The sequence below is a fragment of the Colias philodice genome, chromosome 24, assembly GCF_061535455.1.
Source record: "Colias philodice isolate Cphi_HAF_F1 chromosome 24, ilColPhil1 Martin Lab GWU primary, whole genome shotgun sequence".
In the NCBI taxonomy this organism is placed as follows: Eukaryota; Metazoa; Arthropoda; class Insecta; order Lepidoptera; family Pieridae; genus Colias; species Colias philodice.
The window spans coordinates 2,424,532-2,448,419 of NC_143109.1; the positions used below are offsets into that span (position 1 = coordinate 2,424,532).

At 32.5% G+C, this 23,888-nt stretch overlaps 1 long non-coding RNA gene across 1 annotated transcript in view; it reads left to right on the forward strand.

Annotated features, from left to right (window-relative positions):
* Nucleotides 1-23,261, forward strand: part of LOC149477640 (uncharacterized) — a 35,079-nt gene extending 11,818 nt beyond the window's left edge. Inside the window, exons 2-3 of the long non-coding RNA XR_016317551.1 lie at nt 18,331-18,589; nt 22,728-23,261. This is a non-coding gene — a long non-coding RNA (uncharacterized LOC149477640). The remainder of the gene's footprint in view (nt 1-18,330; nt 18,590-22,727) is intronic.
* The last annotated feature ends 627 nt before the right edge of the window (nt 23,262-23,888 follow it).

A 23,888-nucleotide genomic window follows, 5' to 3' on the forward strand; every position in this document is an offset into this window, starting at 1 on the left:
CATTTGTATTATTTACATATAGGATGACAGGATGCATTTGTTTGCACTACTAGACCAAGCCCTTAAAGTGTTTTAATTGATTTTCATACGTCGGTAACAATTTTGCTTTATTGCATTGATACGTTAGGTGCCACAGGAAACGTTTTTGGATTTTCTCTAGACGCTTAATATGTACCTCGTAGTGCGGTGACCAGACTTGAGAGCAATATTCAAGACCGGGTCGAACTAGAGCCGAAAAAAGTTTGATCTTAGTTTGTGGTTTCCTGAATTCTTTTGTGTTTCTGATTACAAAGCCTAGCATTTGAAAGGCTTTATTTGCAACAGTGTCGATATGGGTGTTAAATTTATTTTTATTATCAAAAACAACTCCGAGATCTTTAATAGTGGTTACTTCTTCCAATATCTTATTATTTATAGTGTATGTCTGTGTGTTACTGAGTGTACTTCGCGAAAAACGTATATACTTACACTTATCTGTGTTCAGAGCTAAACCGTTTGTCAAACACCAGTCCACCAAGCGATTTAAGTCAGCTTGTAAATAAAGAGCATCGTCTTTATTATTTATTTGTTTTGCGAGTTTGAGGTCATCAGCGTATAGAAAACATTTACTGTATTTAAAAAGTGGTACGACATCGTTTATAAAAATATTAAACAGGATTGGGCCCAAAACCGATCCCTGGGGAACGCCTGATAGGTTTGAAAAAGGTTGAGACGAATATCCGCCAACAACCACCCTCGAAATCCGACCGTTTAAGTACGAGGAAAACCAATTCAGCAAGTTTCCTGTGATACCAAAAGAAGAAAGTTTGTGAATTAGAGCTTTGTGGTCTACGGTATCAAAAGCTTTGCTTATATCAGTATATATGGTGTCAACTGGGATATTAGCGTCTACTGAATCCGTCAAAAAGGTCGCAAACGAGGTGAGGTTCGTTGTTGTGGATCGAGCTTTGTGGAAACCAAACTGTTGGTGTGAAATCAATTGTTTTATGTGCCACGTTATTTTTGGTCTTATCAAAATCTCGAACAATTTGCCAAAGACAGGTAGTATAGAAACTGGCCTATAGTCCGTCACAGATGTTGAGTTACCACATTTGGGAATGGGAACAACCCTAGACTCTTTCCATGCACTAGGAAAGATACCAGAAGCTATTGATTTATTGAATATAATTGAGAGGGGTAAGGAAAGGGCGACATGACATTCAACTGCAAATAAAGAAGGTAAACCATCGGACCCGGCTCCTTTATTACGGTCTAACTTTTTTAGGCCAATACGTACGTCACTTTCCGAAAAAGACAATTCAGCTAGAATATTGACTAATGAAGAACATTGTAAATTGGAATCATGATAGTGTAACGAAGTGGTAGAAGGCGATTTATAGACAGATGCGAAAAAGGATGCAAAGAGATTGGAGATGTCAGAACCATTAGAGGCCTGCCTGTCACCTAGATACATTGAAGAAGGATAGGTACTTTTATTCTGGCGCTTGTTTTTCATATGTGTCCAAAATAATTTTGGATTTTTTGATAAGGAATCCTCAATGTGCTTTATATAGTTCTTATAACAAGATTCAATTAATGATGCAAAACGCTTTTTCAGTAGCAAAAAAGAAAGCTCATCCAAAGGATTTCTGTACTTAATAAATCTTTTTCGTATTTTATATTTTTCATTAAGCAATTTTATAAGTTCTCTGCTATACCAACAGGGATATTTTTTATGGTTGGTCTTACTTAAAGGTACGTGTTTCGCGATGGCACTTCTTATTATTTTATAAAACATGTTTACCATATCGTTTACGTTCGTTAGATCTGCGAATTCATTAGTCCAAGATATAGAGTTGAGTTCGCATATAATTTTATCGAAATCTGCTTTGTGGAAGTTATATTTATCACCAGGAGTTTGGGATGGAAGACTTGGACTACTGTAACAAGACAAAACAAACTCCAGGGGGGGATGGTATTGGTCAATATTGCTGCTAAGCACATACTTGCTTTCCTGCATATACTCAACGGTCTCTGTCGATAGAATTAAGTCCAGAATTTTACCTTGGTGATTCAATACTGTATTATATTGTTTTAAATTATTTAAAGCGGCAAAATCGATTAATGTCTGCCCTAGTGGACCAGGTAGAGAACAATACTGAGATGTGATGTTTTTATCATTAGGCCATAGTACCGAACTTAGATTAAAATCACCCATTATTAGTGTATTGTCGCGAGATTCTAAAATACGATTAGTGTTGTCAATAAAATGCTCAAGGATATGTTTTTGAACGGGGGGAGGTATATACACAGCACATATGCATAACTTATTTGAACAGTTCCGATTTCTATACAAATCAAGTTCAACCCATAGATCTTCGCAACCGCTCTCAAGCTGAGTTAATCTACGAGACTGGAAGCGCTTAGATATGGCAATCAGAACGCCACCACCTGATTTATTTTTGTGATATAAACTAGTTTCTCGGTCACGTCTATATGTCACATAGCGATCGTCAAATAATTCCGAGTCAAGTATTGTGTGGTTTAGCCAAGTTTCACATAGTACAATAACATCATAATCACAGCATAAAACGTTTCTATACAAATCTAATGTTTTAGTGCGCAAACCTCTAACGTTTTGAAAGTATACATTTAGGGACGAGAATTTAAACAGAATAAACAATAATAAACAAATGATTAATTTAAAGAAGAATAAATAACCAGTTACAATACATACAATTACTGATTACACAGACTATCTAGAGTTCCTGCGCTGCGAACATGGATATATTCTGACGTATCGGTTTTACGCATAAATATGCGGCCGCTGCGCACCCACACGTGTTTATAGTTCAATTCCCTGGCTTTGAGGCGAGCTGCAGCATGAAGAGCCTTGTTCTCGGGGGATAAATTTTCGGTGACGTATATAGCCGACTTTTTATTTCCACCAAGACCCAGAAGACTGGAGTTCAATTTATTGTCAGGGTTTTGCTTGTTGTATTTTACGGTGGCTGCTAGAAATGCATCACGAAGACGGGGACTGCTCAGCCTAACCAGAATAGCACGGGGCCTCAAGCTTTTAGGGTCTTTCTTAGCGATTCTACTACAGTAAGATATGTCTGTATCGTTTATGGGGCATGCCACTACTTTGCTTAGTTGTTTTACTACTGTAATCAGGTTTTCGGACTTATGCTCGGGTACACATTGAACTTCTAAATTTGACGATCGCATGAGTTGGTCCAGCTGGATGCATCGCGCGGAGATGGTTGAGAGCTCGCTTTTTAATAATTCATTCTCTTTCTTTATACGTTCGATATCAATTTTGTATGACTTTATTTCGGCATTTAAATTTTCGAAGTGACTATTCATAAAAGAAATCGATTCGTGAAAATTTCGAATATCATCTTTCATTTCGCATAACTGGTTATTTATATCACTCTTAAAATCTGCAATGCAATTAGTGACAGACATACGTAGCTCTTCTTTTATAATACTACGCAAGTCCGAACGCGATATACAAGACGATCCGCAAGTATTCGCATCCTTATTCGCGCGTGGCTCAGTAGTACCGCGCTTAGCAACGTTGATGTTAGAACGCGAGCCAGGCGAAATCGGCCGGATTTTGCTGTCCGAACATTGCATTATTATAAAAATGTAATAATGTAGAATTACTGATACTGGTACGATGACTCACTTGCAACGACGCAACGATGATGCACGCAGAGTGGAGGTGCGAGTAGGTACGACGAATTATTTCTCGACACAGCGGCAGCCCCTCTCGTTTACTCGAGGTGAGGAGGAGCCTTCCTCCGCAAGCACAGCGCGTCGAGTCGCGCGCGCGGGAAATTTATTTGCAAATTATAAAGCTGAAGAGCTTGTTTGTTTGTTTGTTTGAACGCGCTAATCTCGGGAACTACTGATCCGATTTGAAAAATTCTTTCGGTGTTAGATAGCCCATTTATCGAGGAAGGCTATGTATAATCTCGCTAACAAACCAACAGGAGCGGAGAACTGCGGGTAAAACCGCGGAGCACAAGTGGTATCAAAATAAAGAAAATACATTTATAGATAATCCCTCTCATATCGTTTTAAGTCGCTAGCAGGCCTATTCAATGCAATAACAACCCATATCCAGAAGAATCTTTTAATAACAAAAATAGGTACCTAGATAACACTAAAAATATTTCATCTTTTAATTACAAAAACATTGATCAACCGAACATTATAAAACTATGTATCCATAGACTAATTCAAATTAAAAAAGAACAATCCATCATTACCGCGAAAGTTTAAAAAGTTACGCGCAAACCAAAATGGCGCGGAATAGTTGTCAGGTTGTGGCGGGAAACTGTAGCGAACTTTTTAATTTGCAGGCCACGTTCAAAGTGGGTATTTTTCATCGAGTTGGTGAAGTGTTAAATAGTTTGATAGTCTGTGATTTTTTAATTTTCGTTTTTTATCTGTTCCGAGTTTTGGAGTGGAATGTTGAATAGTTCGTAAAACTATGAGTAGGTATAGTTAGTATTTTTAAAGCACTAGTTTAACGCAGTTTTTCAGTCTACTACTAGTCTATTTTTTTGTCCAAAAATATTTTTAGGTACTGGTTATTGAAAGGAGCGTATATATTCAGTTAAAATTTATATTCGGGTTCCATATTCACATTTTACGTGTTCACGAAAGGTTATAATGTAGCACATAAATAAATTATTTATTCATGTGCTATTTACGAGTACCTACCTACGTCATGCGCTACTTTTTTTACTGATTTATCCTCCACTATTACGATTTTGTGTCCCAACATTATGAAATAAAGCATCTTAAATTACTTTAGAACTTCAATACTTTAAAAATTAGTCCATCGAAATAGGTAACATAATTTCAGCTTCATGGAAAACTACGACATCCGGTATACGACTTCCTGTCAAACCGGAACTCGCTTATTACGTCACATCCTGTGAAAGGAAACTTGTCGTATTTTTGTACGGACTGTAGAAACGGTCAGATAATTTAAGTGATCTTTGGAGTTAAGTAATAAAGTTAGAACTTGTTAGTTCCATTTTTTGTGTTCTGCAATATGTCGCATACTTTACAGCATAAAGTTCATGTAAGAAAGACTTCTCATTCTTACATCTTTTGATTAATCCTGATTCTTTGTCGTCCTTTGAATAGTAGGTATTGAAGCAAATTATTATAATTAAGGGCCGATTTTTCAATGCTTGGTCAAAACACTAATAAGTAATAACCATAGAAATCTAAATAACAAGACACATAGAAGTGCTATAATGTCATAATTCGTATGAAAACCGCTGTCGCCAAAATCAACACATTCAAACCGAAAGCTAAACAGTACACACAAGTAAACTATGCCTTTTATTGGACAGCTTGATTTTAGTGAAAACTAACTTATCTATTAAATTAAGCTTTTGAATATGTATCCTAACGCACGAATTTACGGTTTATTTTAGAACTAGCGACCCGCCCCGGCTTCGCACGGGTGCAATGCTGATACTAAATACACTACAGAAAAATTGTGAACGTTGTATAGGTATAAAAATATAGCGGCCCGCTCCGGCCTCCGGCATCGCACGGGTATAAAATACATAGCCGGGCGGCCGCAAACGCTACGTCCTGCAATTTTTAAATCTGTAATATCTTCGAAAATATTCACTTAAATCATACGGTGTATAGGGCCATATAGATCTATATTAAATGAACAATGTATCCATGGTATTTAATTGGTTAAGGATTAATGCTGTATTGGTTAAAATCGCTTCGAAAATTAGCCATTATTTGTCGTAAAAAGTAAATGACAAAAAAAAGTTATTGTGGGTTATCCATAAGAGATAGACATATACCATCGCGGACTTTTCTGTAGACCTTTTCAATGTGTATAATACTTAGTACATTATTTTGATAAAACTCGTAGGGTTCAGCCTGCGTTTGCAATGTAAGCGGAATAAATGTAATTTTTTACGACATCACATTAGAAACCTCAAAAATAACAGTACTTCTCCACTACTTAATGGATCTTATTATACATATAAACCTTCCTCTTGAATCACTCTATCTATTAAAAAAAACCGCATCAAAATCCGTTGCGTAGTTTCAAAGATTTAAGCGTACAAAGGGACATAGGGACATAGGGACATAGGGACAGGGAAAGCGACTTTGTTTTATACTATGTAGTGATAACATCCCTAAGTATATGAGACTTTTTGCTCCAATACGAACAAACGTGATAATAAGAATGGTCGACTGTGTCATTCATTGTTATTTCGATTACTATGGTGACGCTCGTAATACTTGTAAACTTAGATTACAAAATAAAATACAGATGGAGCATGACAACCGCCCGTCGCCCTTGTCAAAGAAAATACGAAATCAAAAGCAAATACGTCGCTGCACTAGTGCTATAGCGCATATAGTGTCATGCAATACGTCAAAAAGGGTTTGCAATTTTAGTAAAAAAATGCTGTCTTGTAATAATAAAACGCTGTAAAATTTGTTCCCGAAAACAAAAAAAAAAGATAAAAATCGTTTCACAGGTTTTCTGTACATTATTTGGCTGATTTATTTCTTTATACAAATAATAATTTTACAGATATGAAGGAATACAAAACTTCAACGTATGTTGCCAGTATTTTGAAAATTAATTTGCCATTTTTACTGGTAAAACGGTAAAATGGTTAAAAGATCTTCAGGGTAATGTTGTTGGATTTTTCGATCGTAAATGTGATTATTTTTATAGTGCACTAAAGGTTCATGATCATTATGAAATTATTTTAGTAAGCATAATACATTATTTCGTTACTTTTATAAAGCTTAACAACGTCATAGTCGTTTTCGCTAGCGATTTAATTTATGTGAACTCTATGATGGATATGATGAAAATAAAATGTCCCGTATTCTCTACTAAAAACTACCGCTATTCGCATTCATATAAATTTTGAAAAATAAAAAATAATATAATTATTATAGTTAATATTTAAACTTTTTTTATGTAATTTATTTAATTAAAAATTGAATACAATTATTTTGTCCACATATAACTTTAGTAGGCAGGTACTTTATGTAATAAAATAATTTTTACAATATTATAAAAAAAATATCATTAATTTAAATATTATTAAAAAATTATCTTCTCTTATATATAAAAATGAATCGCAAAATGTGTTGGTAAGCGCATAACTCGAGAACGGCTGAACCGATTTCGATAATTCTATTTTTATTATATTCCTTGAAGTACGAGGATGGTTTTTATGTAGAGAAAACGTAAATATGTACCACGGGCGAAGCCGGGGCGGACCGCTAGTATTAAAATAAAAATTAAAACTTGACTGCTAATTTATGTACATATATAGTCTACGTCACTACCGCCACTAACATAATAATTCAGATGATTGCAATGAAACCTCACAACTCAAAATCGGTCCAACGGTTTATACTGTAGGGCGTGTCAAAGAAATATTATACATAGGTAGGTACATACATAAACTCGAAAAACATAACCCTCTTTTTTTCGTAGTCGGGGAAAAATTTGGCAAATTTTTCAATATCTGGTAACATTACACGCATACAGATGCACCGTGTACATAAAGTGCAGCGGCGAAATGACAGCACACATAGCTTTATTGAAAATGACGATAAATCATTCGGTTTAGTTCGGCAACGCTCCATCTGTCTTTTATTTTGTAATCTAAGCTTGTAAATATTCTATAATTTTAAGGAAAAACGGCAGTATTTCTAAAAAAAAATATTTTCCGATGAAATATTATTCCTTTATAAGTATAATTACAACTTGTGGAAGAATTTCCGCAATGGGAATTGCTGAAACACACCATGTATACACTCATACGTCTCCAGAGCAACTGAACAGTGACGAATGCACTGGTGTTGTGCAAATCACCTGAGTGGCGACAAGGTCACGCACGCTTACGACTTCTAGTGTCTTGTTATTTAGATTTCTATGATAATAACGTATTAAACTAACATTTGAAAAATGTATTCTACTTGCCCGTATTTGACAGTTTACAGGTGACATTTTAAAATGATCGTGTAATACCTACTTTATTGGACGGATAAATTTTAACCAAAGATTGAAAAATCGGCCCTAAATAGAGTAAACTATTCTATTATTTAGGTGATTTTCTCGTACGTATTTCAGTGTTTTTGTTTTAAGCATCTTTTTCTTGAACGTATCGCGATACGTGCAGTAAGCTAGAAATAAAGAGTTAAAAGAAATATTAAATGACTAAAAATATATTAATTATATCTAAATTGAAGTAATTTAACGACAAATTTTATTCTAAAAACGTTCAAAGAAGCTAACACTGAAATTTACAACGCGCTTAGCCAATAACTTGATATTCCTTCAAAAATAAACTTTATTCCTATGAAATAAGGGTCATTACACATTGACAGGTTGTTTATAAAACTTCTTAAGTCTGTAGCAATTATTCTTGAAAACGGCGCTAAAAACTAGGGGATTTCAAAGGATTGGGCCAATTTAGATTTATTTTTCTCCCTCTGCAAAGTTTTCTTGCCACCTAAATAGGGAGGCTACCGGTAGGATATGGCATCACGAAAGTAACGAAACGAAATTAAAATAATAGTTGCTTTATTAAATTTGAAAATAGTATAGTTTTTACAATTTTTTTAGCAAATTAGTAACAATATTTTAATTTTTAAAAATCTAACAAGATTTTCCAATGAGATTTTTTTAATTAGACATTTCGAATAATAGAACGTAAGTATATTAATTAAGAAAAGTTTAATATTATTTCATTGAAATATAATATCAAATGTTTTAATGGAAGAAACCTACATAAATAAATTATACTTCTATTATTTGAAAGAACGCTTAACTATTAGATAATTATTATGCATTTTTGTTTAGTTTGGTAATGACTTCAAGACTTTCCTATGCAAAACTAAAATAATAATACGTAATATAATAGGAAAAAAACAAATATACCACCATATTATTCTAGTAATTGCTAGTAAGGTAGAGATACTAAATTAATAGGTACATTTAAAAAATAATAACGCCGTACTTTCGTGTTGCCGTGCAAGAAACGGGCAACGTTTAAAAATAAAATAAGGGTGTATCACCCTTCGTAAAAACTTCGGTTTTTAACTTCGCGATCACCCTTAGGTAAAGGTACATCTGTTTTTATATTGTTATGTACTTTGTCATTTTTTATACTCGTTGGAATGAAGAGATGATTGTAGAGAACATATTATTTTTTATTTTGTTACATCTTTGTCTTTTCTCTCAGTTAGTTAAATATAAACATTTGAGTTTTAGGGATCAAAGTATTAATTTTAGTAGTTTTCTTTAACAAAATTTGAATATGTTCGATAGAAGATTTTCATTTTAATTAATAATGTTAGTTTAACATACCCTCCTCAGTAGTAAGCTGTTTGGATTTCCTAGCTTCGAATTTAAACCACAATAATCACTAACATCGTACTTAAATAATGATTATTATTACGCATATTATATAATACTAGCTTTCCGCCCGCGGCTTCGACCTCGTTTTCAAAGAAAAACTCGCATAATTCCCGTTCCCGTGGGATTTTCGGGATAAAACCTATCTTATGTGTTAAACCAAGTTACCATCTATAGGTATGTGTGCTAAATTTCATTGCAATCGGTTCAGTAGTATTTGCGTGAAAGAACGTAACAAACATACACACACACATCCATCCTCACAAACTTTCGCATTTATAATATTAGTAGGATTTAACCAGCTAAATTAAAATATACTGATTAATATGTACAAACTTGTATGTAGCATAATTATTTTAATACACACGGTTAACGGCTAGCGTTTGTTTCGAGTTGACTCGCTAAAAAATAAAGGTTGGGTCAATTAGTTTTACGTCAAATCTTAACAACCAAACAAAATTATCAAAAACTTATAAGTCTTACAGACTATAGAAAAGAAAAATAACAATACACATAAATAAAAACTTTCGCATCACTGTCTCAATTAAAAACTGTCCATTGTACGTGGTTTTCGCTGGCTGGTTTCCAAAACAGTATGTCTGTTTGTCTCCATCCGTTCCCGCGTAACCCCTGAAAATATGTTATTTCTGCATTTAATGTTTTCTTGCTATTAAGTGAATTTATTCTTTCGCTGCCGTGTAAATTAAAAAGACTTAGACGATTGTGTGGGACTGTGCTGGTTGAAAAGATGGCATATATTTTTACTTTTACATAATAGACATGCTCGTATATTATCCCTAAATACTTAGGTATATAATCACGAAATATGCATAACTACCATTATACCTATAATTTGTAAACATAGGTACTTAATTATTAATTATGCAACTTATAAACATTTTATAAAATATAATAGCACTAATAAATAGTCCGCCATTTTTCAACAGACAAACTACAAATTTTCTCATTCCGTGCTTAAATTAAAAACAATTATGAGGGACGGAGGCGACGGGCCGGCTGAGATGAAAAATTAAGACAATTTTCAACTCCCGCCTGATATAGACCGCTATCTGTTGCCATAGATTAAATAAAGCGCTAACAACCTCTTTGATCGAATGTTGAATTTAAATTAAAAATTGCTGAATATCTTTATTATATAAATAGAACGAAATAAGTTTATTTTTTTAAACCTCTTACATTAACAAGTACTTAAAATAATGTGGTTGAATTTAATAATTGGATTTTTTTTTTATTTATTTGGCTGTATGGACTTAGTCCTTTGCTTGTTCTAAATCTTGGCGGGAATGTTCTGTCTGTTTTTTTTTGCATTATTGTTTTATATTATTTTGTTATTTTCATCGTAAATAGAAGTAAGAGTTCATTATCATTTTCCAATAGTGTTTCAATTAAAATAATTGTAGATACCTAAAACTGTAATTCAAAGACGAGAATGATGAAAAGAAATGTTTTATTTATATTTCATAACGTCGATTATAATTGGAACTATCGGATCATAAAAAATAAATTTCTAACAAAAAATAAATATTACGGATTTCAGTGAGTACATTTACTATACCTATTTTAAGATTTTACGTTTTTATTAATCAATAGGCTTAATGAAAAGTTTCATAACAACAAGCACGTCCTTTAATACTTATAGCCCTTGTTGAAAATTGAAATGCCTGAACAAATAATTAATCTTATCTAAGTTGTAGAAATAAGCTACGTTTAAACTAGATTAGGTATTGCAGTTATATACCTATCTATTTCGATTACTTATTCATAATATTTTGACAAAATCGACATAGTATCATGATTCCTACTAAAATACAAAATATCTATAACACCAGTTATGGTTATGTTACATATTCATAGTCTGGTTACTGCAGGTATAGAATATAATAAATATCTAATAATGATTGTTTTATAATTAAATAACCCTTTTTTAAAACAATATTAATTTGAAATTTAAAGATATATTTAAAATGAATTGCATAGCAGCTTTTTCTCTCCAAAAATTCTTCCTTCCCGAAACGTTAACAAAAACAAAATTCTAATTATAAAAAAGTCATAATTACTTTCAAAACGAGTCCCGTCAAGTCACGTCATTACCATTCCAATAAGAAGATACCCCACCCTCTTCGATCACCCTATTTTTTAACCCCAGTGCGAGCGAGAGGGAAATACGAAAACAGTAAAGTTAGAGCGAGAGATCACCGGGCGTCCGTCGCATTTTAATTTTCTTACGATTTGAATCTACATTTTTCGCGGGAAACTTCGGCATCGCCATTTTAAAACGCCATTCCTATTCTGTTTGGGATTTTTGAACGTTTGCTCTCTGATGTAATTGATGCGTAGTTCGTGTTTTATTAAATTTTCTTATGAATAACTATGTGACTTTTGAGAGTTTACTTACGGAATTAATTCAGAGTAGATGTACTCATGTAAATTAAGTAGTGGGTTGTTAACTTAAACTTCATGTTAAATCTAGTTTCTCGAGTACCGTATCCGTCTTCGAAAATGATACTTATATGTAAATAATTTTTAAGTCTCTATTATATATTATATATATTCTGTAGAGCCTTAACGAAGTTTTAAGAAATTAGAAAACTATTTATAAAGAACAATGCGTATTATGATGATACGTTTAGCTTATGGGCTATTTTCATCAAAAGGCGTCACGGATATCATAAACCTATCCTGTAACTTGAAAATATAAATAAGAGCTAATAAGAGTCTAACATAATAAAAATACATCGCTACGCATACATTGCTCCTTTACACGTCTCTGTTCATGCGGAAAATCAGGGAAAACTTTATCGAATCTCTACAACAATCAATGTATGAAAAATGGTAAACTTTTGCGCTTATATTTTACGTAACGTTATGGCAAATAAACAAACATGCAAACTAAACCATACTTACGCGTTATTAAACTACCTAAACCATACTTACGCCTTTACAATGATACATATTATTACTTTTTACTCTATTAAAATTGCCAAGATTTCATGAATATGAGTTTCTATGTTCCATCCACGTGACGTTTACACATAAATAATGCAGTTAGTAAATTCTATCTTAAGAACTATGTGTGTCATCGCATACATGTACTGTAAAGTAGATAGGTACTTACATCATAATATCCTTAACTAGCGGTCCGCCCCGGCTTCGCCCGTGGTACATACGTATGCATACGCCCAATAAAAGGTAGCCTATGTTCTTTCTCAGGGTCTAAAGATTATCTGTGCCAAATTTCATCAAAATCGGTCCAGTAGGTAGTTTATGCGTGAAAACCATACATACATACATAAAAACCTTTCCTCTTTATAATATTAGTATAGATAATATCATAGTGATCGAATTTCAATTAACTTTGATCTTAGTAAATATAAAAGATTTTAAATACAAAATTAAAGCTGTAAAGCATATTTTTTAAACTCGTCAACTGATCAAGGGGGTTTCAAGACAAAAATGTCCCCCAACCCCGGGGGTGGTTCGTTTCTTTGTCGCGTTATCTATACAATTATTTGAAGAAACTCTCGCAAAAAGATAGGAGCTGGACGGCAGCCGAGTGTTGGGGCCGTCGCCTGTTTTTTGTTGTTTTCTGTGTATGACTTGAAGACATTAATTTTTGATCTTATGTGAAATTATGTGCTTTTTTAAGTAGAGAGAACGTTTTGCTTGTAATGGTAGAGCAATTAGATTATTCTTATATGAAATTTATGTTATCTATACATATATATACATATAATAAAATCGTAGGAAAGTCAAAACTGTACATTGAATATTTTTTTAAAAGAATACATAATCCATGATCTATAATCGATATAGAAGCCAAAAATATAGTTTTTAGAATTTTTGTCTGTTTGTCTGTTTGTCTGTTTGTCTGTTTGTCTGTATGTTTGACCGAGCTAATCTCGAAAAGTACTGCATAGATTTACTTCAAATTTTGCATGAATATTCCTAAGAGGTCGGGTCAGGATAGTTTAAACATATTATCATGATATCACCTTCGGGGGAGGAGCTGTGAGCCTTTATTTTTCTTACATATTCCGTGTACTACGACAGCGTACAATCTAAAGACTCATGTTTAAATGTTGGTTTCGAGTAAGCCATGCTATTATCTAGCTTTACAAAATAAAAACTATGTCATTTACGTAATTTGGGCAGAGAAACAGTTAAATGAATCTTAGCAGTATAAAGACAAATTTGAAACAGCGCCATCTATGAAGTGTTAGAAAAATCAAACACACGTTAACTATTGGAAATTAATAATCCAAAGATTCATATATAATATGTTGTTTGACAATATCTAGATGGACACTATAAAAATTATGCCATTTAAGTAACTTGGGAAGAGAAACATAGTTTAAAGAATGTAAGTTGTATAATGTTAATTTTGTAACGGCGCCATCTATGAGATTTCGTAAAAATCAAATCAATTTAGATGTTAACACTACCGAATACACAGTTGGAAATTAATTAATAATTTAAATATAATTATGTTATTTATTTAACTCTTTAGCCCATATCTTCCCTTCCCTATAAGGTATATTTCGTGTAAATAATAAATATACTACATTTTTTAAAGTGAGGGTAGATGTTTATTATTTTAAGTAAAACTAGACACCATTAACTACAGTTAATCTAATATTGATTGCGTTCATTAGTTACAATTTTAAAAATCTTCGTATTTTATAAATTTACTAGCTTACCGCCCGCGGGTTCGTCCGCTTTGTCTAAAACCTAATAAATTATATACTAAAACCTTCCTCTTGAATCAGTCTATCTATTAAAAAAACCGCATCAAAATCCGTTGCGAAGTTTTAAAGATTTAAGCATACAAAGGGACATAGGGACAGAGAAAGCGACTTTTTTTATACTATGTAGTGATATTTATAAAGCAATTGAATGCCATAAAACCAAAAATATCAAATGCAATCTTCGTGTTTTGTGAATTTTCACCATCATGCGTTCCCACAAAAAGTAAGTTGTTACTTATAGGTATTTATTTTTTATAATGATAGCAATTCATGTTTTTTGTTGGTAGGTATTATATTACACTTTTAGAATGAAATAATAAAATGATGAATTCTTTTATTATTTTGAGGTGCATTGGGAACAGTAGTTTTTGATAAAATTTTATTTGTAAGTAGCTTTTTTTATAGATTTACAGTTAACTTTTGATTTTGTTATTTACTGATTCAATGCTCATAAAATTATATCGCCTTTGGAAGACGATTTCTGCTGATATTTTTACAACACCACTTGAAAATTGATGATTTGATGGTAAAGATAGTAGCAGCGAGGATTAAGTGGAAATTAGTAATCATCCGCTTCGTCAATTTTTGACTGAAGTTAATGTCCAAAGTCCAATGGTTCAATCATTGGAAGTATCTCGGGAAATTTTGGAGGATATTTTTCAGGAAGGAGAGGAGGGGCAGCCAACCACATATCAAACGACTACGTTTTAGTACCGAAAAAAATGTTATTCCAAATGAAACGTAAATTTTGCACTCACAACTGTACAAGTAATGTTTTTATTTTGACTTTGCGGTTATCTGATTATAATATTTATCGTTATGGCTATCGAGGTACCGACCGTACTGGGATCAGAGTACATGATACAGTTCATCATCCAGGATTGCTAAGAGCATTTTAACACTGAAAAAGATGTTTTCTTTGAATCGTAGTTGCTTCATTTATTTATTTTTAATCATTTTACATAATATGTTTTATATTTTATAAATATAATATCATTTTCATTATTTAAGTAGATAAAATAAATTATGTAACGGTTTTATAAGAAAACACAGTATATTTATTAGGCGACGGTGATTTCTTCCAGGCAAAAGATATTCATCAGCTCAATAAAATTGAATAGTATGTTGTTAGTTATTCTTTAGATTCACAATTGTAATGAGCATTTCCGCAAGCAAGTTGTATCGTAGTTTAGATATATCATAGTTTTGACATATTAAAGTTTCAACAAAACCCTCAAATTTTTGAGCAGGGTTGATCAAGATAATTTGAAAAATGTGCCGTGTTAAGTATTATAGAAAAGGTTAGTTCGTTGGTAATTATTATTTCTTCTTCATTTACATGTTGTTAGTAAAAATAAACTTTGACTAACAGTCAAAGTATATTTTAACTAATACTACTTAATATCTATTATACCTACTTATGTTCAGTATTTATCTGTATTATTCATCATCATCAGCCCATATACGTTCCCACTGCTGGGACACGGGCCTCCTATGAGGGTACAGGCCATAATCCACCACGCTGGCCAAGTGCGTGTTGGCGGATGACACATGTCATCGAACTGTTTTAATTCTTCGACATGTCGGTTTCCTCACGATGTTTTCCTTCACCGTTCGAGCAGTGGTGATGTTACAACATGCGCAGATAAATTGAAAAATCAATCTATTTCCTGCGCGCTCGCCTGGTCTCGAACCCCGGACTTATCGATTCGAAGTCCGAGGTCTCACCACTGAGCCACCACTGCTTATCTGTATTATTATTGCTTGGTAATTAATATATTTTCATGTCGTATACCTAATTATAAACATAAGTTTGATGTGTAATTAGCTGGATTTATTTTTACACACTCACAGACTTATATTTTATGTTAAAAGAGTGTTAATAGTGTAAAGCGCGTCACACACGGTGAAGATACTATAATATTGTATCTTAAGATACTGTTATATTTTATATCACAGTATCTTAACGCATCCGGTATCAGCGTTCGGACCATCATTTTTCTTTTTGTCATTGCGTACTAAGACCCCTGTAGAACCGCCATCCTTTTACAAATGACGCGAAATTTTGTGGGTAATAAAATATAACAGTATCTTAAGATAAAATATTATAGTATCTTCACCGTGTGTGATGCGCTTAAATCATGATATTTTTTCACAATTAATAATAATCCTTTTTTCTAATGGTGTTGGCATTAAATTAAACCGCGCTGTCGTTTCGTTCACAAAAAATGATGTTATGAGGAGCATATTCGGTCCTCATATCATAAAAAATCTGTGCGAAAACAATAAACACGTGTGAGGCCCTCACGGCAGATCGGGGCGGTCTGACGCGAAGTGGGGACAGCGTTGTCACTGTATCGCTCTTGCCACGCTGTTCAACAGACTTATTCGATAGTTCTGTTTTGTGTTAAGACCGCTGTGACAACCAACCCGTGAGACAACCAAACCCGGTCTCCCCTACTATCCCGTGAGACCGAAACCTTCACTGAGAGGGTATGACGTCTCACAGCTGATCGCAAACGGCATATTGTACTATCCCGTGAGACCGAAACCCTCACTGAGAGGGAATTACGTCTCACTACTGATCACGACAGTCATATTTTATCTCGAGAATCTGAAACTTTACTCAATATGAAGACCGTTTGACAAATAATAGGGTGCATCATAATATTATTCGATCTCTTGAAGATGAACATGAGTATAAGCAATGACTAGAGTAGGGACGCGAATATTACAATTATATGAGACAAGAACGATTAATAAGTTTGTTTAATGAAAGATTAAGAATTGAAACTATTCGGTCTCTGGAAACGGACGAATAGCGAGAGGCCCGTCTTACTGCAGACAGATTTCGTCATAGTCTTAATGACTTGATGTAAACAATCTACGAATTCGGTGGTGTGGTCTGACAAATATAAAAGTGGGTTTGCTTATAACCTCACAATTGATTACAGATCATCTTCTGTAAAGGCGTAGTATGTTCTTTTTGTAATGCTTTAAAGTGTAGTAAGGAGTCGGCTTTCATTTGAAGATACACCGGAACCTTTGAAATCACTACTTTTAGAGGAACATACTGTGCAATGTAAACTGTTATTAGACAATATTCGCTCTTATAGTAGCGCGTTTCAAATGATCCTTTGGTGCTCAATAATTATCAGAAGGTCCGTTCATGCTTACTTTTAAGATACAAGGTCAATTTTACCATTTGATAGGATCCCTTTTGCCTGTAGGCCAACCTAAGTTTGTTTAAATAGGTATATTTTGTATTCGACTACAACGAATAGTGGAATACAAGAAATCAATATTTCTCAAATTTAAAACTGAACTCATTTCACAATTTTAGAACAGGTTAATTCGTATGTATGCAGTTTTAAATCGATATTAGAAGCTTTTCCTCAAGATGGTGATATCGGCACTCAGGAACTCCCTGGACGTGTTATAACGCCCAGGCCACAGTATTACAAATTTTTCCTAAAATAGAGCAACGAATGTATTTTCGCATAGCAACGGAGGGGAACTCGCAGGGGGTCAAGTGACGCGTCACGCGGGCCACTTACCACAAACATGCTTAGTTTGTGGTACCGAGCGCGAAAGATAGTCATCGTGTTTTTAGTAAAGTTACTATGTTAACTAACGTAATTTAATACTTAAGTACATATTCTATAATGGTGTGCTCAAACTGTTAATCTACATTTAATTTAGATTATTATATTTTGATACTAAGTAATGTAGAATTTAAATCACATTCATTCATGTTTTCTTCAGATTTTAAGATTTTCTTATCAGAGTGTTCAATTTTAATGTAAGTAGTTAAATTTTATAAGAGACAATAATTAAGAACATTCAAAAATAAAGTGTCACGTATTTTTTTTAAACGACGAATGACGAAAAACGACCTAATCGCGGACGAAGTCGCGGGCAACAGCTAGTTGCATAATATACCAATTGGTGAAATTAAATAGGATGTTATCTAATTAAAAGGATTTAAATTAATTATTCATTCGCATCACATATACACAATAACTATAATATTTCTAATATAATTTATAATAAGGCTATTTCAATGACTTATTTCACACCCAATATGAACACAGTCTTATAAAATGTCGACTAATAACTTTAATTTTATTCCAGGCCACTACAAAGCAACATCATCCACGCCGGACGCCCTACAAAAACGATAGAAGGGGAGACGAGGCAAAAATGACGCACCAAATAAAATAAATACCCGACCAACATAACTAGACCCATCTCCCCTTCCGATGCAAAAGAAACGGAAAACTACACCGTTTTTCCAAGGAAACACAGGGGTCTTGGTAAAATGGTCGAATTGTTACTGTCTTGTACAGAAGAATCTCGAAGAAATATAACTTCGTATCTACCCTCTTTATAGGTATATATTTTTTATATCTTTTGTTAATGAAACTTTTGATAAACAATTTTGTGAGATGTACCTAGAGTTCATTGAGTGCGAGAAATTAACTGTCAAAAGGTTATCTCCGATACATACAAGAATGTACGTTTGATTAATCGTTATGAACACGTACCATTCTTCATATAGGGTCCTACTTATATCTACTTTAAAAAGCGCATAATAAATTTATACTTATTGTTTACCTACTTGCTTGCAGTGGGAGAAATAACATAGTTACGTAACGTAGGTAGGTAGTTATGAGTATATAAAATATTATGTAAACACTAAAAACATTTGATATATTAGATGAAGTTGTACAAAATAGTGCAATTAACTTCTTATGTTACTAAGTTTACAGTTAATAAACTAAGGCCTAAGCAATTTAAAGTAAATGATAATATGCACTTACATGCATATTAAAATTATAATATTAGGTAGGTATAAAATATTAATTGATTTTGTTTGAATTGAAAAATTGGAAGGTATGTACAATGAAGATACCGCACTCTCTAGAAAAGTTTCATCTCGAGAAAAATTTACGTAGGTTATTGATGTCGAAAAATTATAATTTTCAAATTATAAGAATCAGACTAAATACATCCTAGAATCAGACTAAATACATCCTGCACTGACACAATTCATAAACAATATGTTTTAAATGAGTTTATTAAATCATACCTATTTATAAACAAAGTTAAATTGGCAAATTATATTACTTATTTACCTTAGTAAGAAAGACAAAAAGAAAAATAGTTTATTCCACACATTCTAAATTACCGAAAAAAAATGGTATACCCAAAATATCTTTACTTGCTCAAATATCAATAAAGAAAAAGATTTTTAACTTCTCCTTTTAAAATTAGGGTAAATATTAAATGCGTTTCCCAATAAAGAGTCCAGCATTAGCCCTGCAATGAAGGCGTTCGCAATTTCCTATCGAATTGTATGGATATGCCTGTCCATTATTTGCTTGAAATGAATTTTATATTCTAATCTCTAATATTTTAAGTACTTAATATAAATAATAGTAATATATTATATTATCAGTAGTAAGTTCTTTTTACAGATGTGAAACGTCTCATTTCCATGGGAATTTCCTTTCGCTATGGATAAAGCCGCGAGCGGAAAACAGCTTGTGTTTGTTTTTAATTTTATTTGATACTGAAATCCGATCTTTCATTTGCGACTGTTTTGTTTGCATTTTATTCCAAAATAGGTTTTGGAAGTAGGTAACATGTCGAAGTTTTCCCATTAGAAACAATTTTCGCGCGAAAAGACGTATCTAGAATAGAAAAGCTTGTTAAATTAAGGCATGAAATCGATGACTTTCATAATATATGAGTATTTAATCAGTCGATATAAAAGGTTATCGACAATATCATGTCAATCACGTACCAATCAGTTAATATAGAGAAAGAGCATACCCAGTAAACTCATAAAAAATATATTTCATTCACTGATATTCACACGGCCAATATACAAACTACAGGGTATATCCACAAAATATTTCTTGGCAAAGTCTTTGGAACAGAAAGGCGCCTCCCCCCGCCCCCGCTGTTTTATAAGACGCCGTTTTATTTCACTCAGCATTGTTTTTTGTAAAATCACTCAAGTTTAATGAGAACAATGTTTTTAGGGGGAAATACTTTGATGCTTATCCTTAGAGGATGAAATAATATAAAGGTATTCCCAGGGTAAGGGTGGACGTATTTTTAAATGTTCGAGAAACTTTCAGGGTACGGTATTTCTTTTGATGAAAAAACGTGTTATTTCTTGTTTTACGCTTATATATACATCTGTGAAAAATAGGTCTTGTCTACTCATACATAGAAGGTATTCAATATTATTATAGTTCTGTTGCCATTAGTTTACAGAAAGACATATAACTATACTTGATGTCAGTGTATAATTTAAAATGATAGAGTCCAAAATCCAATCAAATTAATTCGTGACAGTTAGTATCACGTGTTGATGATTTGGAAACATAAGGGCTTAATTTTGTGAAAAACTTTGAAATAATGGCAGCTGTAAATATTACCAGATTAATCCGGGTAGGGTCCTACGGTTAAAAAGTAGTAATATTTTTAAAGTGAAACTTCTTTATCGGGGTTGGAAAAAAATTTAGTGTAACATTTTTTCGTTACGCGTGACATTTTTCCGTTACGTACCATCTTTTTATTATCCTTACCACGCATGATTCGACGTATTTCTGTAAAGTTGCATAAAAAAATATTTTTTTGAAAAATAAGAAGTTTCACTTCTTACGTGTGTACATGCACACATTTTTTTATTATTATATTGTTTTAATAGGTACCATGTATGTCATGTATGCAATATGCTATAGTATTCATACATAATGTATTTATTTATTTATTTATTTATTTACTCTTTATTGTACAACAGTCTTATAAAATAATGTATTTAATAATTAAATCATATTGTAGTGACACAAGCTTCAATTTGTAACAGTTTTATCACAATCGATAAAGTAGTTTGAACTACTTGAGCTTGAGCACGATTTTTTTTAATACATGATTCAAGTTTATAAAACGGATTTATAGTTAAAGACAAATGACTTTATATAAATTCGGCCAATATTTCTTTTGTTAAATTGATTTATAAGTCTCATAGCTAAGTAAAGAATAAGTATCTCCAAGTTGAAATTCAAGTTGCGCCAACTAGCACTATAAGTGAAATAGCCTACTACTTACTCGAAAACAAAAATAAGATATTATAAGAAATATTCAAGTTTTAAAAATATCTTTATTGACTCTATCGGACTCTATCATGTATTTTATTTATCTATATTGTTATTTTATAAACTTTCATGTAAGAATTTAATTTAGAAACTCGATAGATTAATTTATATGAAAAATAATATCGTACTTTTTAATAGGCATTTCGAGTACCTGGTTTTATTAACAACTAGCTCGGGGACTTTATAAATTATATCTCATGAATCTTCTTCATATTTTTTCTAGTAAATTTATATTATTAATCTTGAGAGTAATCGAGACAAATCCATTTACTACAAAATCATTATAAAAATAGGTCAATATTTGAGTTTTAAACAGTATTTCTAACTCTACCCTCTATACTGTAAGATATATTATGGAAACGACGCAAGTCCGCACGTGAGTTTCTACCTAATGATTATCGGGATAACGTTGAAAATCACTTTTTAAACACATTTACGTAGGTACCTACACGTTAGAAATCTTTCCAATCGCAAATATTAACCATCCACTCAATGTTACGTTTTAGGTAAGATATTTAAAAGCGATTGATTTGTATTCTCTAAGATAAGTAATTATACAGTCGAGGCCAGATCCATAAATCCGGGGGGTTGCTCCCTTGAAAAAAGGGGGTTCTTCTTATATTTAAATATCGGCCCCTTCCGGGTAGGTGCCACGTTTTTCCAGCAAAGGGGTAAGTGACAGAAGCAGGGAATAGGAAAACTGTGGAGAAGATGTTGAATTTATATTTTTGGTTGTATGGCATTCAAATGCTTTATAAATATAAATTTATAAAGAATAGAAAAAATTCGATCACGAGGCGGGACTCGAACCCGCATCCTTTCGCGCCTTTATAAATTTATATGTGGAGAAGATGTTGTTTGACTTTTTTTAGCGGCCTATGATTCAACTTCGAAATACTTTATTAATTGCTTTGATTAAATCTAATTGTGTATTGATTAGACTCTAAGATTGAGAAATTACTTTAAAAGTCGTATTGTTGTAATCTTATGCTATGTTGCATTCAATACCTGTGTATCTGAGTAGTAAATACCTACACTGATTTCACTGCAGTATTAGACATAGGTATTATACATATTATGTGCCGTAAAATGACAAAATTATGGCAATTTATTATATTTCTAAAAACATCAATTTACCAAATGTATTTAACACCTAATTGCTTATTTTTATGTGAATAGAATATTAAAAAAAAAATGATATTAACGAGATATTGAGTTCAAGTTATTCATCGTTTTATGAAACGAATATTATCAATAAAAAGTTTTGTGTATTAATAGTATTTAACTATATATGCATTATAACTAATTAACAAGTATTTACGTTCAACAAAAAAATAACACAACCCCTCTCCATTCCAGTTGCTGTCTCGTTTCAAGATGGACTTAAGAAGCAAAAAGGAAAGAGTCCAAGGGGCGGCCCCCCCCTCCCCCCCAACATCGGAATACAGAATAATAATCACCAAAAGAAACGGCGGGCGGAGGAAAAATATAAATAGCTATCTACCTCTCGGAGATATTAAAATTTGTACAAGAAATACTCGGCCCCGTTTCAATTTTGTTAAAATATAAAATTACTTTCATCCCGACTGGAATTCTGCTTATATTTTGCTGTTATCTTTGTTATTGTAGCCTGTCTATGCTTTTTAATTGGGCGGAAAGTTTTTGCGCTTTTCATAGTAAGTAGGTACCTATGCTGTTTCGTCACACGTGATCTAGTTGGCTATGGTCAAATGGGCAATAGTAATTAATAACTTAGGGGACTAACATAGTTGTAATACATAAATAACAATAGGGATAATACATTGCGTATTTTATCGTTGGTCATTACTTTACTTGGTCCTTGAATAGGTATCTCTAAATTCTACATATTTTTCTAGTTTTACATGGATAATATTTATATACCTAATCTGTCTGATAATCACCTGTCTATTATATTACATGAATTTATGACTTTTTTGTTGCGATTAACGTGAAAAATTGCAGTTCTATCAAAAAAATAAAAAATATTTGAGTTTGTATATAAACATAATATTTTACGAAGAGACTCTCATTAAATGTGAATCTTTCAATTCTTTTATCAATCAATTTTTTATCATTATACTTTTTTAATTAACCTCTCTTTAATAACAATTAACAACGACTATGTAGGTGTATGTAATTGTAAAAATATTTTTTACAATACATATATATACCAATTCATAACCTTTTAACATCACATGAAAAGATAAGGTTTTCTTTTTATTCATGGTGGTTAGGAACAAAAACCAATCTTGATTTAAAATTGTGATAATAGATATTAGGTAGGTATTTTATATGACCTCAAAGGGGATGACTAAATTCAGCATCTAGGTACTTATAATTTGATTGCAGATGAAATAGATACGCTAAGTTCTATTATTTTTATGCTAAAATTATTTTATAATAAGGTAGGAAGGTAAGTATTTGATGCTCTTTTACGTAAACATATCTTAAACATTATGGCTAAAAACTTTCTTTACAGATAAATTGATATCAAAACAC